This window comes from Crocodylus siamensis, chromosome 5 (genome assembly GCF_052110815.1).
Source record: "Crocodylus siamensis isolate JL-2025a chromosome 5, ASM5211081v1, whole genome shotgun sequence".
Lineage (NCBI taxonomy): Eukaryota > Metazoa > Chordata > Crocodylia > Crocodylidae > Crocodylus > Crocodylus siamensis.
The window spans coordinates 79,967,410-79,982,694 of record NC_143399.1 but is presented as its reverse complement, the minus strand read 5'-3'; the positions used below and the strand labels follow the sequence as shown (position 1 = coordinate 79,982,694).

Below are 15,285 nucleotides of genomic sequence, written 5' to 3'. Positions count from 1 at the left end.
CTGCAGGCTGAAAGATGTTGCTGTTCTGGTTCCCTAGGTGTAACTGCCAGCTCTGCACCTAGGGTCTGGGCTTATACTGAGGCTGCCCAGCCCTCCTCCAATCTGGTGGCCCCACTGTGGTCATGTGACTGTCTAATTGGGCTTAAGCACACCTGCCAGCTACATCCTGCTCAAGCCTCTTAAAGTGGCAGGCGCCAAAGGTGCCCTACTACACTGTCCTATTCATAAAAACTAGACTCAATTTTTAAAATGCAGATGATCAGTTGCTTAGCAATTCACTTAAATAAAGGACAAGAAAATATACACAAGGACCAGCAACTGTAATATTCACTACAGAATCTATTCCCTGCAGCAGAATTGTCCATTAGAAGATGACTGTTCATTAAAAAAATATATATTGTAGACATTTTGGTTGTAAAGAAAATTTAAAAAACATTAACTGAAAGTAAACTAAAACTAAACATGTCTTCCTTATTCTGTAAACATACCATGTGAAACAATTGCCATCATGGTCTTGGTGTTTTTTACTATGGGGTGGTATTCCAAGAAGAAGGAATGGTGGCAGTAGATGGAGTCCACCTGATGAAGTTGGGGAAGAGTGTCTTCATATACATGCTAGCTAACTTACAAAGGAAGGCTTTAAACTAGGTTCAATGGAGGACAGAGACAAAAGCCAATAGAGAACTAAAGAGGCAAGGTGATCCAGATAAAGACCAAGAAAGAGGAGACAATATAGGGAGCCTCAACAGTGTTCTCTGAGGTAAATTAGCAAGATAATAAACAAATCAGCTAGAGACGGGGATGTCATACTTCTTTGGTCCTGTGGATTAAAGGAGTGGCACGGGGTTGGTCCATGGGCCAGATCTGGCCCATGGCACACTCTTCTCCCATCTCTCTGGACTGCATGCTGGATCCAAAGCCTGTGGGTGCCATGTGCAGCATGGATCCCAGACCAACTGGAGTGAGCACCGTGTGCAGCGCTACCGGAAGTCAGGGAGTGGGGAGTGGGGAGGGGGAACTGCATGCCGCATGGATCCCAGTCTGGCTGGGCCCTGTGTGCACAGCCAGTTTAGTGCACACCAGGCAGCATGTGTGTCAATTCAGACCCAGAGGAAGAACCAGGGGCCAGATGATGGAGTTTCATGGGCCAAATCTTGGGACACGCCTAGTTTAAGAAGTTTATAAGTTAATGAGAAGCATAAAGAAAAAGCAGAAAGAATGAGAAACCCTAGTACAATCATAGCAGTGTGATCTAATTGGGATAACTGAGACAATCAGGGGATCAGGGGTTGTCAACTGGGGGGTACACGTACCCCCTGGCATACTTGAGAAGGCCCTGAGACAGGGGTGGGCAAAATGTGGCCCATGGGGCATATGTGGCCTGTTAGGCCATTCTATCTGGCCCATACGGCCCCTAAAAATTTAGAAAATTAATATTTATCTGCCCCTGGCTGCCTGTCATGCAGCCCTCAATGGCTTGCCAAAACTCAGTAAGCAGTCCCCCACACAAAATAAATGCCCGCCCCTGCCCTAGGAGGTACACATGAGTGGGCAGGGATGAAGTGCTGCCACACACTATCCTGCGCTGCCACACAGACACTGCCTACCTGGCTGGACACGGGGGAAGCTCTCAGGCAGCAGCTGCCACTCCGCACTCAGCCGTTCACCACACCCCACTCCACTCTGTGTCTGGCTGCGCACCCCATCCCACCCACTGCATGTCCAGCCACGTGCCACCCCTCCCCCCCGCTCTGCATCTGTCAGCCAGGGGTACACTGCTCCATGTCCGGGTGCCTGAGGTACACTGATCCAAAAAGGTTGAAAAACCCTGCCATGGATGGTATAACTTTTTGAGGAAGGACAGGCAACAGAAAAAAGAGGTAGCATTACCACTGAGTATCAAATGACCCAAGTATCTCTTATCCCAATGTTTAAATTGACTCTCCATCTGACAATATCTACAGTTAAATTATATGTCATCAGTATAAGAACATGTAATACAGTAAAAATTTTGGATTTGGAAGCAAGATAAAATAAATACTATTTTGAGTAAGAATAATTTCCCAATAAATACCCTATTTCTTGTATCATCCAGTTTAATAACTTAGCCAAAAATTTTAAAAAATAATGTTCTAGAAATTGCTGAAGAATAGTGGCAGCATAGAATTTGTTCTGACCTAGGAAAATGTTAGGGAGGCACTGTTACTCTAAAAGTCAAATTCCTTCCAGCTTGATCCAGAGATGAATATTACACCTTTTTTGGAAGGACCCACATATTCTGTTCATCATACTTAATCAACTCTGCTGGCCATCTTGTTTTGAATAGAGAAAGAAAGAAAACTAGAGCCTGGTTTCAATTCATTTCTTCAAATAACGGAAAAAATTGCTAAAAATGCAGCCCTTGTACTTCCTTCTCCTGCATCCAAATACTAGAATCCATTCATAATTAATATGGCCATGCCAGGGGACTCCCCAAATAAGCTGTAGATTCTTCTGCATTGGAGGTGTTCACAAATAGGCTGGATACACATTTGTCCGGGATAGAATAGAAACATCAAATTTTGTACAGGGGGGAGGACCAGATGACCCCTGAAATCACTTCCAATTCTATAACTGCATGACTCTTTCAGCTATGACTTTCCATAATTCACTAATATCCTTGGTTTTTCTACCCTTCTTAAACTGAGCCTACATTTGTGCATTTACAACTTTCACGTGCATGAATATTGGCCATTTAAAGCTCTGGCTAAAGCAGCTGGCTCTGAATTTTGGCTCAGAGAGGGAGAGAGACTAACATTTAGATGTAAATAATGAAAAAATAGCTACAAAAGAGTTTTATTTTGTTAGGGACTGGGGCATGAGTGGTCTGGCCTACTGGTTAGGCACCTGAAGAACAGGCGCAGTCCAAGTTGGTTTCCCAGGAGGGGGGATGGAAGGATCCATTGCCAGAACTGGAACTGGGAGCTATAGCTGAAGTCATGATAGGCTGGGGTCAAAAGCTGGAGCCAGAGATAGAGTAAGCCACGGGTTAACCAGGATCAGAGACCAGAGGTTGAACTAGAGGTTGAACCAGAATCATAGGGGTGCACTGATAAAAGATTTTTTGGGTTGATACTGATGACCAATTATTAACCAGCCCTATTGGCTGATACTGATCCAATTGCCAATATGCAGCCCAGCAGCTTGGAGAACAGTTTCCAGCTAGTAAGTTTGTTGGGGGAAGGGACATAGGGGAGAGAAGAGGTGGGGGGGCATATCGAGCCCCCCGCAGTGAGAAGAGACTGGGGCCGGGGTAGGGACAGGCACTGCTCAGCTGGGGCGGAGGGGAGGTGGCTCCCACCACTGTATGTACCTCAGGGGAGATGGGGGGGCATATGCCCTCCAAATTTGTGCAGGAGGCTCGGGCAGACCGCCTGCTGTGGGCTCAGGGCTAGGGGTTGTGCCAGTCTCTTCCCAGCAGTGGGGCCAGGCCAAGGCTGTGCTTGGGCTGGGCGGTAGTGGTGCTAGGAGGGAGGCCTATGGGGGAGCTACAGCCACTCTAAAATTCTCTGTAGCCTCCCCATAGCCTCTCTTCCCAGTGCTGCCACCTGCCCTGAGTGCAGCCCTGGCTCCAACTGCATAGCAGGCAGTCCACCTTCACCCCACACACATGCCCCCCATGCTTTTCCCAAGGGTGCATGCAGCAGCGGGAGCCACCCCACTTCCTCGCCCCCTTGGCTGAGCCGTCCATGGCTGCACCCTGCACTCTCTCCCTCACCATGGATGCCTCAATGTAAGTTACTGTAAGTTACTTTCAGCTGGTCCTGCTCCCGAAGACACATGGGGTAAGGCCCATTGTGCCCCTGGGAGCCAAAGACCTGGACCCAGACTCCACAGATCCCTCATTGTGGATCCAGGAGGTACATGTACCAGGGCCAGATGAGAGTGTGTGAGCGCAGGCCGGGGTGCTCAGAGGGTGCTTCATGAGAGAGTGTGTGTGAGTGTGTGCATGTGTGTGGGGCCACGCTGGGCTGGACATGCTGGCTGAGAGGAGCCCGGGAGAGGAACACGCCTTTCCTCCCGGGTCCCTACATAGCTGAGCCCTCCAGGGAGCCCCACAACAAGAGCTGTACGAACAGAGCATACAAACAGGCATGGCTCTACTTGGGCACAGCAGTTTGTGTGGGAGTTTGAGTGGACTGCACACAAAAAGTGACCAGAGGGCCAGTCTGGGTGAGAAGCCTGAGGCCAGAGGCCTGAAGAGGAGCTGTTTGGACCAGGCAGGGGTGTAAACTCGCTCTCAACCATGGTGGGGATTCATTGTGGCCGCAGGCATCCTGGCACCACTGAGATTCCCACCCAAGCACAGCCCATGGCCCTACCCCTCACCCAGGTGGAGCCCCTGGGAGGGGCTACTTGGTATGGCTGCTGGCAGCTGGGCATAGGGCCACCCCCACTTGTGGGGTGTGCTCCCTAGTGGAGTCTCTGGAGGGCCGGATGAGGGAGGTTGAGGAGAAGGTACATCAACAGGGCCCACAAAGACTTCATCGATGGCTACTGCCAGGGCCTTCTCCAGAAGGAAGAAGAGATGTGCAGAGATGGTGGCCAGTAAGGAGGTTGTCCACAAAGACCCACCTGGAGCTACCTGGAAGACAGTCACTACACACTCCAGGAAATGCAGGGCCATGGCTGCTTCTCCCCTGGCCCTGAACAACAGGTACACTCCCCTCCCCATGCATGAGGAAACTCTGATGGTGTCACTGGAGAAGAAGGAAGGTAAGAACCATGCTGCCACCCCCAGGAGGAGGTTCAAGGTGGTGGTGGTGGGGGACTCCATCCTTTGGGGCACTGAGGGACCCATCTGCCATTTGGATCCCCTAGCCCACGAGGTCTGCTGCCTCCCTGGGGCTCATATCTGAGAATTTGCGGAGAGGATCGCCAGGCTTGTCCAGCCCACCAACTACTACCCCATGTTCCTCATCCATGTGGCAACAAATAACATGGGCAGGAGTAATCCAGACTGGGTCATAAGTGACTACAGGGCTCTGGGAGTTGGGCTCAAGGGGTCAGGGTCTCAGGTAGTCTTTTCCTTTTCCTCATGTAGTTTGTGCTCCCTGTTGCAGGCCACAGTCCTAGGAGGGAAGGATGCATCGAAGAAGTAAACTGACGTCTCCGATGATGGTGCCACCAAGAGGGCTTTGGTTTCCTTGACAACAATGTGCACTTCAGGGAGAGAGGGCTCCTGGGAAGAGATGGCATCCACCTCACATGGAGAGGTAAGTCTCTGTTCTCGGCCAGGATGGCCGATCTTCTTGATAGGGCTTTAAACTAAGATTGCTGGGGGATGGGGAAACACTGACTGGAGCATGCCCGGGGACATACAAGGAAGCTCCATAGTTAGGAACACCAGGAGGGACACTCTTCTGGAACCTGAGGGAATAGTTCTCCTTCAGTGTGACAGGAAGTTGAGGGCCTCAGTAAGAGGACTCAGGTGCCTGTACACTAATGCCAGGAGCGTGGGGAACAAGCAGGAGGAACTAGCTCTCCTGCTCTCCGGTGGCCTTTATGATCTAGTATGACCTAGTAGGGATTACAGAGACCTGGTGGGACTCCTCACTTTTGGAGCATAGCCATAAAAGGCTATGCCCTGTACAGAAGGGACCAAGTAGGGAAAGAAGGTGGAGGTGTAGCTCTGTATATGAAGGAGCAGTACACCTCCTTGAAGGCTGACATCGGCTCCAAAGAAGAACAGCTTGAAACCCCCTTGGTCAAGTTGCGGGGGGGGCGGGGGGAGAAGGGCATGGCAAAAGAGATCTTACTATAGATGTATACTACAGACCACCAAACCAGGGCGAGGAACTCGATCTAGAGTCCACTCGAGAACTAAGAGAGGCTGCCCAGGGATGGGAAAATTAGAAGACCATGACAACCATGGGCAACTTCAAGACATCTCTTGGGAAGACCACTTGGCCACGTCAGATTAGTCACATTCCTTCCTGACCTGCATCAAAGAGCTTTTTCTGACTCAGGAGGTGCACGGGCAAACCAGAGGTAATGCTCTTCCAGACTTGGTCCTGGCCAAAGTAGATGACCTGGTGACCAACTTAAACATAAGAGGGCAGCCTGGGTGATAGTGACACATGAGACCATTACGTTCATGGCCCATCGCAAGGCAGACAAATCAGATAGCAGGCTGAAGTTTTGGACTTCAAAAATGCAAATTTCAACAAGCTCAGGTCACTAGTAAGGGATATGCTATGGGACCAGGGACTGAAGATGAAAGGAGTGCATGAAGAGTGGTCATTCCTAAAGGACACGATCCTTGAAGCACAAAAAAAGGCCATTCCCATACAGAGGAAATGTAGCAAAAGGTCTGGGAAGCCCTCTTGGCTAAATAGGGAAATCATGATCCTCTTAAGAAAGAAGAAAGAGACGTAAAGTCCATGGAAGCTAGGGACAGCCCCCAAGAAGGACTATATAGCAATGGCTTGCACTTGTAGGGATCAGATTAGAAAAGCTGAGGTGGCAACTGAAATAAAATTAGCAAGAGGAATCAAGGACAACAAGAAATCCTTCTTTAGGTATGTAGGGAACAGGAGGAAAATGAATGGGAGTGTGGGGCCATTGCTCAACAACTCAGGACAGCTAGTCACCGGCACTCAGGAGAAAACTGAACTCCTGAATGACTACTTTGCTTTGGTCTTTCACCGGGCCACAGGGAAAATCATACCAGATAGGGTACAGAATGAGCAGGGTTCAAAGGGCTGCCTTCCTACGATTGCCGTAGAATTGGTGTGTGATCATTTAAAGAAATTGGGCCTACGTAAGTCCAGAAAAATCCTGGAAAAATTCATTAAAGAGTCTATGTGTGATAGGCTTGCAGAAGGTAGGATTCTGAATGATAGCCAGCATGTTGGGTGGACCAGAACCAGATGAAGTTCAATGTTGAGAAATGTAAAGTGCTCCACCTGGGGACAAACCCTGGGGACAAACCTGGGGACGAAACCTGCACACCTACAGGCTTGGCAATGCCAACCTGACCAGCACTATGAATGAAAGGGACCTGGAGTAATAATAGACCACAGTTCGAATATGAGTCGGCAGTATGACGCTGTAGCCAGCAGGGCTAACAATACCCTGGCATTCATCAATTGATGCATCTCCAGCAAAACCAAAGGAGTGATTTTCCCACTCTCTTCGGCTTTGGCAAGACTGCAGCTGGAGTACTGCATCCAGTTCCAGGTGCCGCACTTTAACAAGGACATGGTAAAGCTTGAGAGAGTCCAGAGAATAGAAAAGAGATCAGAGACTTACACGGCAAGACATATGACGAAAGACTGAGGGATTTGGGACTCTTCAACCTGAAAAAAAAGATGGCTGAGACAGGACTTGGTAGCAGCTTATCACTACATCAGAGGCATACATCAAGGGCTCGGTGAACAACTGTTCACCAGGGCACTCTTGGGGAAAACTAGGTGTAATGATCACAAACTCCTGGAAGTCCGTTTCAGGTTCTACATTAGGAAAAACTACTTCACAACTAGGGTGTCCAGACTGTGGAATAAGCTCCCTCCAGAGGTGGTGCAATCACCTACCCTGGAAATATTCAAGAGGAGACTACATGGTCACCTTTCTGGAGTCACTTGATTCCAGTTGTCTTTCCTGCTTGATGCAGGGGGCTGGACCTGATGATCTTCTGAGGTCCCATCCAGCCTTACAATCTGTGAATCTATGATCTGCACCCCCATGCCCCTTCCCTCTCCACTTTCCTTCCCCGTCCCCTAGACTTACCAGCCGGACGCTGCTCTCCAAGCTGCTGGGCTGCATTCCTGGCCGCATGCATGCTGCAGCTGTGTACATGCATGTGGCATTTATTGGTGACATTTTATCAGCCACACCAACCAAAAAAATCCAATTGCTGATAATGTAAATTTTCCTTTTATCGATGCCGATATGATATGAACCGATATATTGATGTACCTCTACAGAATTAAGAGCAGAAAACCAGAATCAGGGGATGCCAGGGGTCCTACTAGAATCAGAAGTTGGAGTCTGATCCAGGAGTTTAAACCCAAAAACCAGCAAGGAAGCATAGAGAGCCAGAAGCAGGAACTTTTACAAAGATACTGCAGGCTGGGCCTGGCTTTTAAGGGTTGGAGCAGGCAGGGCCTGTCTGTGGCTTCAGGAGGTTAGCTGTTGTCTGCGGCTTCAGGGGGTTGGCTGCCCTAACTGCATCACTCAGCCTAGCTGGGACCATGGCGCAGCTCTGGGCTTGCTGTTCAGGGGATGACTTGTCCTGACTCTCCAATCGAAGCTGACTGGGTCTGGAGCTCTGCTCCGTCCTCATTATATTTGTGTACACTGTCACTTAATTTTTAAAATTAAATCTAAAGGCAGTTATAAAATAATATAAATGTACATACCATCAATATTAAGTGAACAGACTACATAATCTCTGAAAGTAATTAATTCTACTCTTACTTGTTTTAGTTGACACATTTACCAGTGTTATGGAAGTCAGCAGCTCTCATGTATTTTCTTTAAATTTGCAATTGTAAATTAGAATGCCATTTTATTTTCTTGATGAAGTAGAATGTTGTTTAATATAGTAAGTTATAATGTTTGCTAGCAGTATTAGAAAGCAATAAGTAAAAATGAATACTGTCACTTGTTCACCTGTTTTATATTGTAATTAATTTCGGCTTCATTCAGGATATTACACTTATGATAATGATGAAACAGTGGAACTCAGAACAGCTGGGGAACATTTTTTTGACCAGAACAATTCATTTTAAGCACTTACACAATTATATCACAAACTGGAAGCAATTTTAAAAATATTTTCTCTTCTTAACAAAAGAAGAAATACTGAAAGAAAAAAGTGGATATTTTTAAACAGTCTGGTGCAGTCTTGTTCCAATATTTTAAATAATAAGCTATAAATACTTTTTCCATAGGATTTTAAAGTTCATTAAGATGTTAGATTTCATTCAATCATTAGATAAAACACACCACCAGAGCTTATTCTTACATAATACCAACACTTAAAAACACTACTCTGTTTTTTTACACCTGGGAGACCTGTCAGACCCCCCCAGGCAGTGCCTTAAAAAAAGAAAGAAGTGCAGTTCAGATGGAGCAGCACATTTCCTGGAGAGAAGTGTAGCTGTGGAAAAGCAATGCGTCCATATCTGTGACTATGAATATCCTTAGCAGAAAGCAGGTCACACTGGCTAGGGACAGAAGTTACACATAAATCCGTTTAAGTGATCAGAAACTGGTTTAAACCTGTAATAGAATTAGAAGTTCAGTGCACATAAACCAGTTTCAAAATGGCAGAAACTGGTTTAAGATAAACCTGACTGAATGTAATATCAGACTTAACTGATTGAGGTCAAACCAGTTTATGAAACTTCTGTCCCAGACCCCTTCCCTGTTCAAGTTAAATCAGAGTTCCCCAGCAGTTTGCAGCCTGAACTGGGCTGCACTGTGCTGTGTGCTTCAGACAGTAGGGATGGGCCCAGCCCTCTGCTCCCTAGCCGGAACAGTGAGGGCTGGCTCACTGCCCCCTCCTGCCCCAGGCAAACCCCTGCTGGGGTCTGAGACCAGGAAGGGAGGTTGCCCTGTCCTGCTTACTTAGTGCTGGATGTGACTGTGGACTACAAACCCAGAGGCATCTGGAAGCAGAAGGAGGAAGTGATGAGCAACCCTGAAGAGCCCTGCTGCTATGGATCTGAACTGCCAGTCCCAGAGACCTTGGGGACAGCAGGAAGAGGAAGTGAACACAGCCCATGCTGGCTAGGTGCCAGAGAACCATGCTCTAGCACCCCCAGGCTTCTGGTTTGAGCCACTGCAGACATGTGGCTAATTTCCTGAATCAAAAGCGAATGTTTGTTCATTTGCTTATTGGTTCAAGCTTTGACTAACTTGCAAAGACTGAATCAATTCAGCCTTCGGCTTTTTGACTGTCTGTACTTAGTCATTATCAACATCTGTTCTAGAATTTCAATGAGTGATTTGCCTGAGGGTGCTAAACTGGCTTACAGCCATCAGAGGTGTGTTGGAGTGAGGCCTGATGCTGGCTTCCAGTAGTTAATCTGTCGTCTTTACTTTGTCTATGTTGGGGCCTTTGATAGCCCCACAAAGAACATATTTTCTGAGGTTGAGGGGTAAATTCCCCATAGAAGATAAGCTACTAACTACTCAATTTTGTCATATCCCAATGGGATACTGTGGAATCTTAAACCGTATGACATATTAAATGCACATTAAAGTTACAGTTTAAAATCTTAGTTCCTGGGAACAACACAACACAAATGTTTTTATAATTGCTTAAAAATGCAGAAACATAGGAATAATGTGATATATATTGTGTACTTTACTGAGGAAAAACTAGCCTGACAGAGCAAATTGGGAAAATCTAGCTTGGGACAGGGCTACATGGAAAGAACTTGTGAGAGAATGTACATCTTACTTTGAGAAAAAACATCTCATCCTGGAGGCAGAAAAATGACAGAAGTGGAAGGAAAGGAAACAAGACTCTGCGATCCAATCTTCTCTTTAACCACCATCTGTGGCATCTGCCAGGGAATTTGAGGCTCTAGGACTGGTCTTCTTAGCTATCAATGGACTCATCCAAAACCCTTTACTTGACCATCTTCATCTGTGAGGGATCACTGCTGCTGCTATGTACTTTATTTTAAATAGAATATAATAATACATATAAGAGCATTAGCTAGTACTCTTAAAATGTGTCATGCAACAAATTCAAGTCTCCCTCCTGCATACATAGAAGTGAATGGACAAAAATGAGACACAATTTTTTACTTCCTTTTTGGCTCAGCAAAACCTACATTTCTTATTCTGTAATTCCACTGTGGCTCTAGAATCTTCCAAAATCTGGAATCAAAGGGTCCACTTCACAAATTTAACTTGAATACTATGACAATGCCTTATGGAGACTTAAGTGTGGCAATATTGAGACTTCCTGTGCTTAAAACTTGATGTCTAGCTCTGAGGCAGGAATTCACAGGCCTAATTTGATTGCCTAGGCTCCCTACTACTTTAAATGAGAAGTGTTAGTTCCCAGGAATGTGATTTACAACTGTCAGCCTGCTTAGCAGGTGATGCCAAAAAACCCAATCGGAAACCTTGAAGAGAGCAGTATATTCAAATTCACAATTTTTTCTTTGTGTTGGGTGCCTTTCTGAAACTGGAATTCACAGCCCAAACTGTGCCCAGCCTTGGCTGTTTTGTGTGCAGGCAACAGGGTTACTGTTGTTTTTTAAAACATCGATTGAAAGGTAAGAGGTGGTGATGGTAGAGGACTCCCTTTTTATATAAGTCACCTACAGCAATTGCCTAGGAAGTGAGAGACCTTCATTTAAGACCGTCCTAAAATCTACATCTGCTACATCCTACAACAGTCCTCTAAACACGAGGCTATGGATCAAGCTGGATTCCAGGCCTTCTCAAACCCTGCTGTTGATACAGCAGAAAGAAATGCAAGTGTCATGTGGCCACAATACCTGTAGGCAAGTGGGACTGTGAATCTGTAATCCAGTGATGAAAGTGTTCCCCCAAAAGGTAGGGAATTCTGGACTTTGTTCTAGGGTCTGTTTGTTCATTTTGCATTTAAAAGATATTAGATAAAATGCCACCTGACAGCTGTCCCATATACAAGCAAGTCATACTGGCTGCTTGCAGACGTTAAAAAAAAACAAAAGCAGCACTTTACTTTAAAATCTACGCACTCCCACACCGAACCAAGTGCATGACCAGAAGAGGCAGTGCGTTAATGGGAGCTGGCTCACCTGACAACTGTATAGACTGGGTGCTTAAGTGGGGCTTTTTTGGCACTTTTATCTAATAGGTGATTATATTAGCTTTAGAAAGAAGTGCCAAAAAGCCCTGCTGAAGTGCCTGATCTATACAGATGCTGCAGAGCCAGGTTGAACTAATGCACTGTTTCTTCTGGTAAAGTGCGGCTTGTTTGGTTTTTTTTAATGTCTGCAAGAAGCCAACATGATTAATTCTTCTTTCAATTCCATCATGGGAATACAAATACTTAAAGTTTAATGTCACATGTTTAATAACTACTTTAAGAATACCCCTGTCCTACCATACTAACTCTTCCATAAACTTAACAAGCCCTGTCTCAAAGCAATTTAGTTTCTTGTTCTGAAGGTAATTCTATATTGTCAGTTCTCTGATGGCTGGAAAACATCCTTCTAGGTTTTTTTTCCTAAATGTATCCATAACCAATTTATACCCATTTGCACTTGCAATTATTTCTTAAGTCAGGCTTTCTTTTGCTTGCTCTCCTTCTGGCAAGAGTCATTACTTTTGCATTCCTTTAGTGTCCATGTCAGGATGATGCCAACTTTCAGAACTGGGAAAAAAGTCAGGGGCCAGGGCTATTTCTACAGAGCTCCTCCCAGGAGGGCGCCAGGAGCCTGGTACAGCGAGGAGGGCAGAGGAAGGGGCCAGCTGAGGAAAAGCAGGAGCCAGACAGAGATGTGAGGCGGTGGGTGTGCAGCGGTGGCCCCGTCCTGAGCCCTAAGCAGGGAAGTAGGTGCCTGGGGGCATGGGCAGCTGTTGTGCGTCACCAAGCCCACCTGCCCTTGCTCTTTTCCAGCAAAGAGGCATGCAGGCGGCAGAATGGGCGAGTCTGCCTCCAGCCCGCTGGATAAGAGCAAGTGCAGGAAGGGATTGGTACCATCAAATGTTCAGCCTATTTTAAGTTTTATAAATATTTAATGTATTTAATAAATATAAAAAGTAAAATCTGCTTGTTTTTGTAATTGGAAATTAACCTGTCATTCTTGATGGGCAATTTGCTAGTTTACTAATAAAAATGTGAAATAATTTAATGTATCAAGTACATAGCCCTGAAAAAGCCCTGAGATTAGGAAGATGGGGCAAAATCCTTTTCGGGTCACCCCAAAACACACATTCCCATTGGGGGACTCTCCAAAAGAAGCCTGGGCAGAGTTCTGCCGAACCTGAAGCTTGGGTTCTGCATGCCAGGCTGCCAACTCACAGGCCCCCAGGCCTGAATAAGGAGCTGGGTATGGGCTGGGATTACATGTGGAAATCCTCTTCCGGTCACCCCAAAACACACATCTCTACCAGTGGGGGACTCTCCCAAAGAAGACCGTGAAAAGTCCTGCCCAACCCAAAGCTCAGTTTGTAAATGCCAGCCTGCTAACTCATGTCCCTTCCTCCCCTCCCCCCCCTCCCTCCCCACAAATACAGAGCTGGATTTGGGCTAGGATTATGGGTGGAAATCCTTTTCAGGTAATCCCAAAACACACATCTGGAATTTGGGCTCTCCTGAAGAAGCATGGGCCGAATTTTGCCCCACCTGATGCTTGGTTTGTGAGTGCCAGCCTGACAACTGACAGGCCCTGGGTGCTCTATACCTATCCCCGAATGTGGAGCTGAATTTGGGCTAGAATTATCAGGTAAAATCCTCTTCAGGTCACCCCAAAACACGCATTACTGACACCTAGAGACTCTCTTGAAGAATTCAGGGTGGCTCCTGCCTGACTTGAAGCTTGGTTTTTGCATGCTAGCCTCTCAACTAATGCCCCCCCGCACCTCCCGGAGCTGTGTACTATTTACTTGGCACCGAATGAGATGATTTGGGGCTGGGGTTATGGGTTAAAATCATTTTTGGATCACCCCAAATCACATCTCTTCCACTAAGGGACTCTCCTGAAGAGACCTGGGTAGCACTGCCTGTCCCAAAGCTCAGTTTTTGTGTGCCAGCCTGCCAACCTCCCATGACTTGTGTGCTTTGTATGTTCCTGTGAATAAGAAGCTGACCTTGGGCTGGGATTATGGGGCAAAATACTTTTTGGATCATTCCAAAACACTCCACCTCACCACCCAGAGACTCTCTGGAAGAAGCTTGGGCAGCTTGACCCAATGCTCAATTTTTGAGTGCCAGGCTGCCACCATTGACACCCACCCCTCAATACCTGCATTACACCAAATAAGGATCTTATTTTTGTTTGGGATTATGGGAAAACCCCCTCTGGGTCACCCCAATTTACATACCTCCCTGACCAGGGGATCTCCTGAATAAGTCTAAGCAGGATGGTGCCTCACCCAAAGCTTGATTTTCACATGCCAGCCAGCTGAGAGCTCCCCAGGCTTGTGTTATATAACCAAATAAGGGGCTGAGACTGGGCTCAGATTTCCAAACAAAATCCTTTTCAGGCCACCCTAAACTGTACCTCTCCATCACTGGGGGACTCTCCTGAAGAAGACTTTTCAAGTCACATTTGATCCTCAGTTTTTTCCAGCAGAGATTTCTGTGCATGATATTAAGTAAGTTGGTAGTGTAGGAGTTTTGTTGAAGGTGTGATTACATTAAGTAAGTTGAAATAAAACCATATGCATATATCTAGCTCTGTATTGAATCACTGAGCCATGCTCTCTCAAATGCCAACTGCTGGCTCAGAATCTTATTTCCTTACCCCCAAAATCCAGTACCTTACTCCCTTGCCCCCTAAATCCATTTCTTGTATTCTGTATTTAGGTCTCTTGCATTTAAGCAGATGGAATATTGTGCTTTATGAGCTATCATGTAGCATGGGCTGAGGAGCAATGCAGCAGGTATTCAGATTTTCAGCACAGTCAAAGAAAGGGAGCTTTACATTTTCTGGCAGAGACGCTTACTGTCATGTACTGTCTGGTATGTGGGGCCATTGCTTTCCCAGAAGGAACTTTGCCCCTGGGGCAGGGGGCTGGACTCAATGATTTTCCAAGGTCCCTTCCAGCCCTAATGTCTATGAAATCTATGAAATCTATTAATTCAATAGAGAACAGCAGACATTTTAAAATTTATAAGTTTGCTAAAACAAAAGTTTGTTTATTGCCAGTACAAGGTAGTTGGGTTAATGTGAATACTAGCAATCATTTTGTCCGTTTCCACAAACTTGGTGAGACCGAAAGCTGGCATTATTATGACGGAATTTTAGAATTAAAAAGGGTGTGTCTACACATGCAAATAAGTACGACTAAATTTAATGTGCATTAAGCAATTTTTGGCAGGTGTCTACACATGCAGGACTTGGGATTAAAGTTGGTCCAAAGTCCCTCCAATATGGTCATGTGCTCTTGTGGCCACCAGGAGCTCTAACCTCTGGGTCACATGACTGCCAGCACTTGGCAGCCATCTTGGAAGCTCTGACCCCCGCCCAGTCCCTTCCTTGTCCAGGAGCCACATGCCCAGAACAGGGACAGCACACACCACCTCCCAACCCATGCCCCTGATGACCAGCACCCTGCTGCTCT

General features: G+C 46.4%; 1 protein-coding gene across 5 annotated transcripts in view; it reads right to left on the bottom strand.

The window, feature by feature from the left end:
- Positions 1 to 15,285, bottom strand: part of INVS (inversin) — a 226,767-nt gene that overhangs the window by 178,528 nt on the left and 32,954 nt on the right. The window contains exon 1 of one of the 5 annotated variants that reach the window (XM_090049449.1): positions 10,454 to 10,773. The exons of the other annotated variants lie outside the window; for them this stretch is intronic. The gene's annotated coding sequence lies outside the window, so the exon portion shown is untranslated. Of the gene's footprint in view, positions 1 to 10,453; positions 10,774 to 15,285 lie in introns of those variants that run through there. 5 annotated transcript variants of the gene reach the window in all.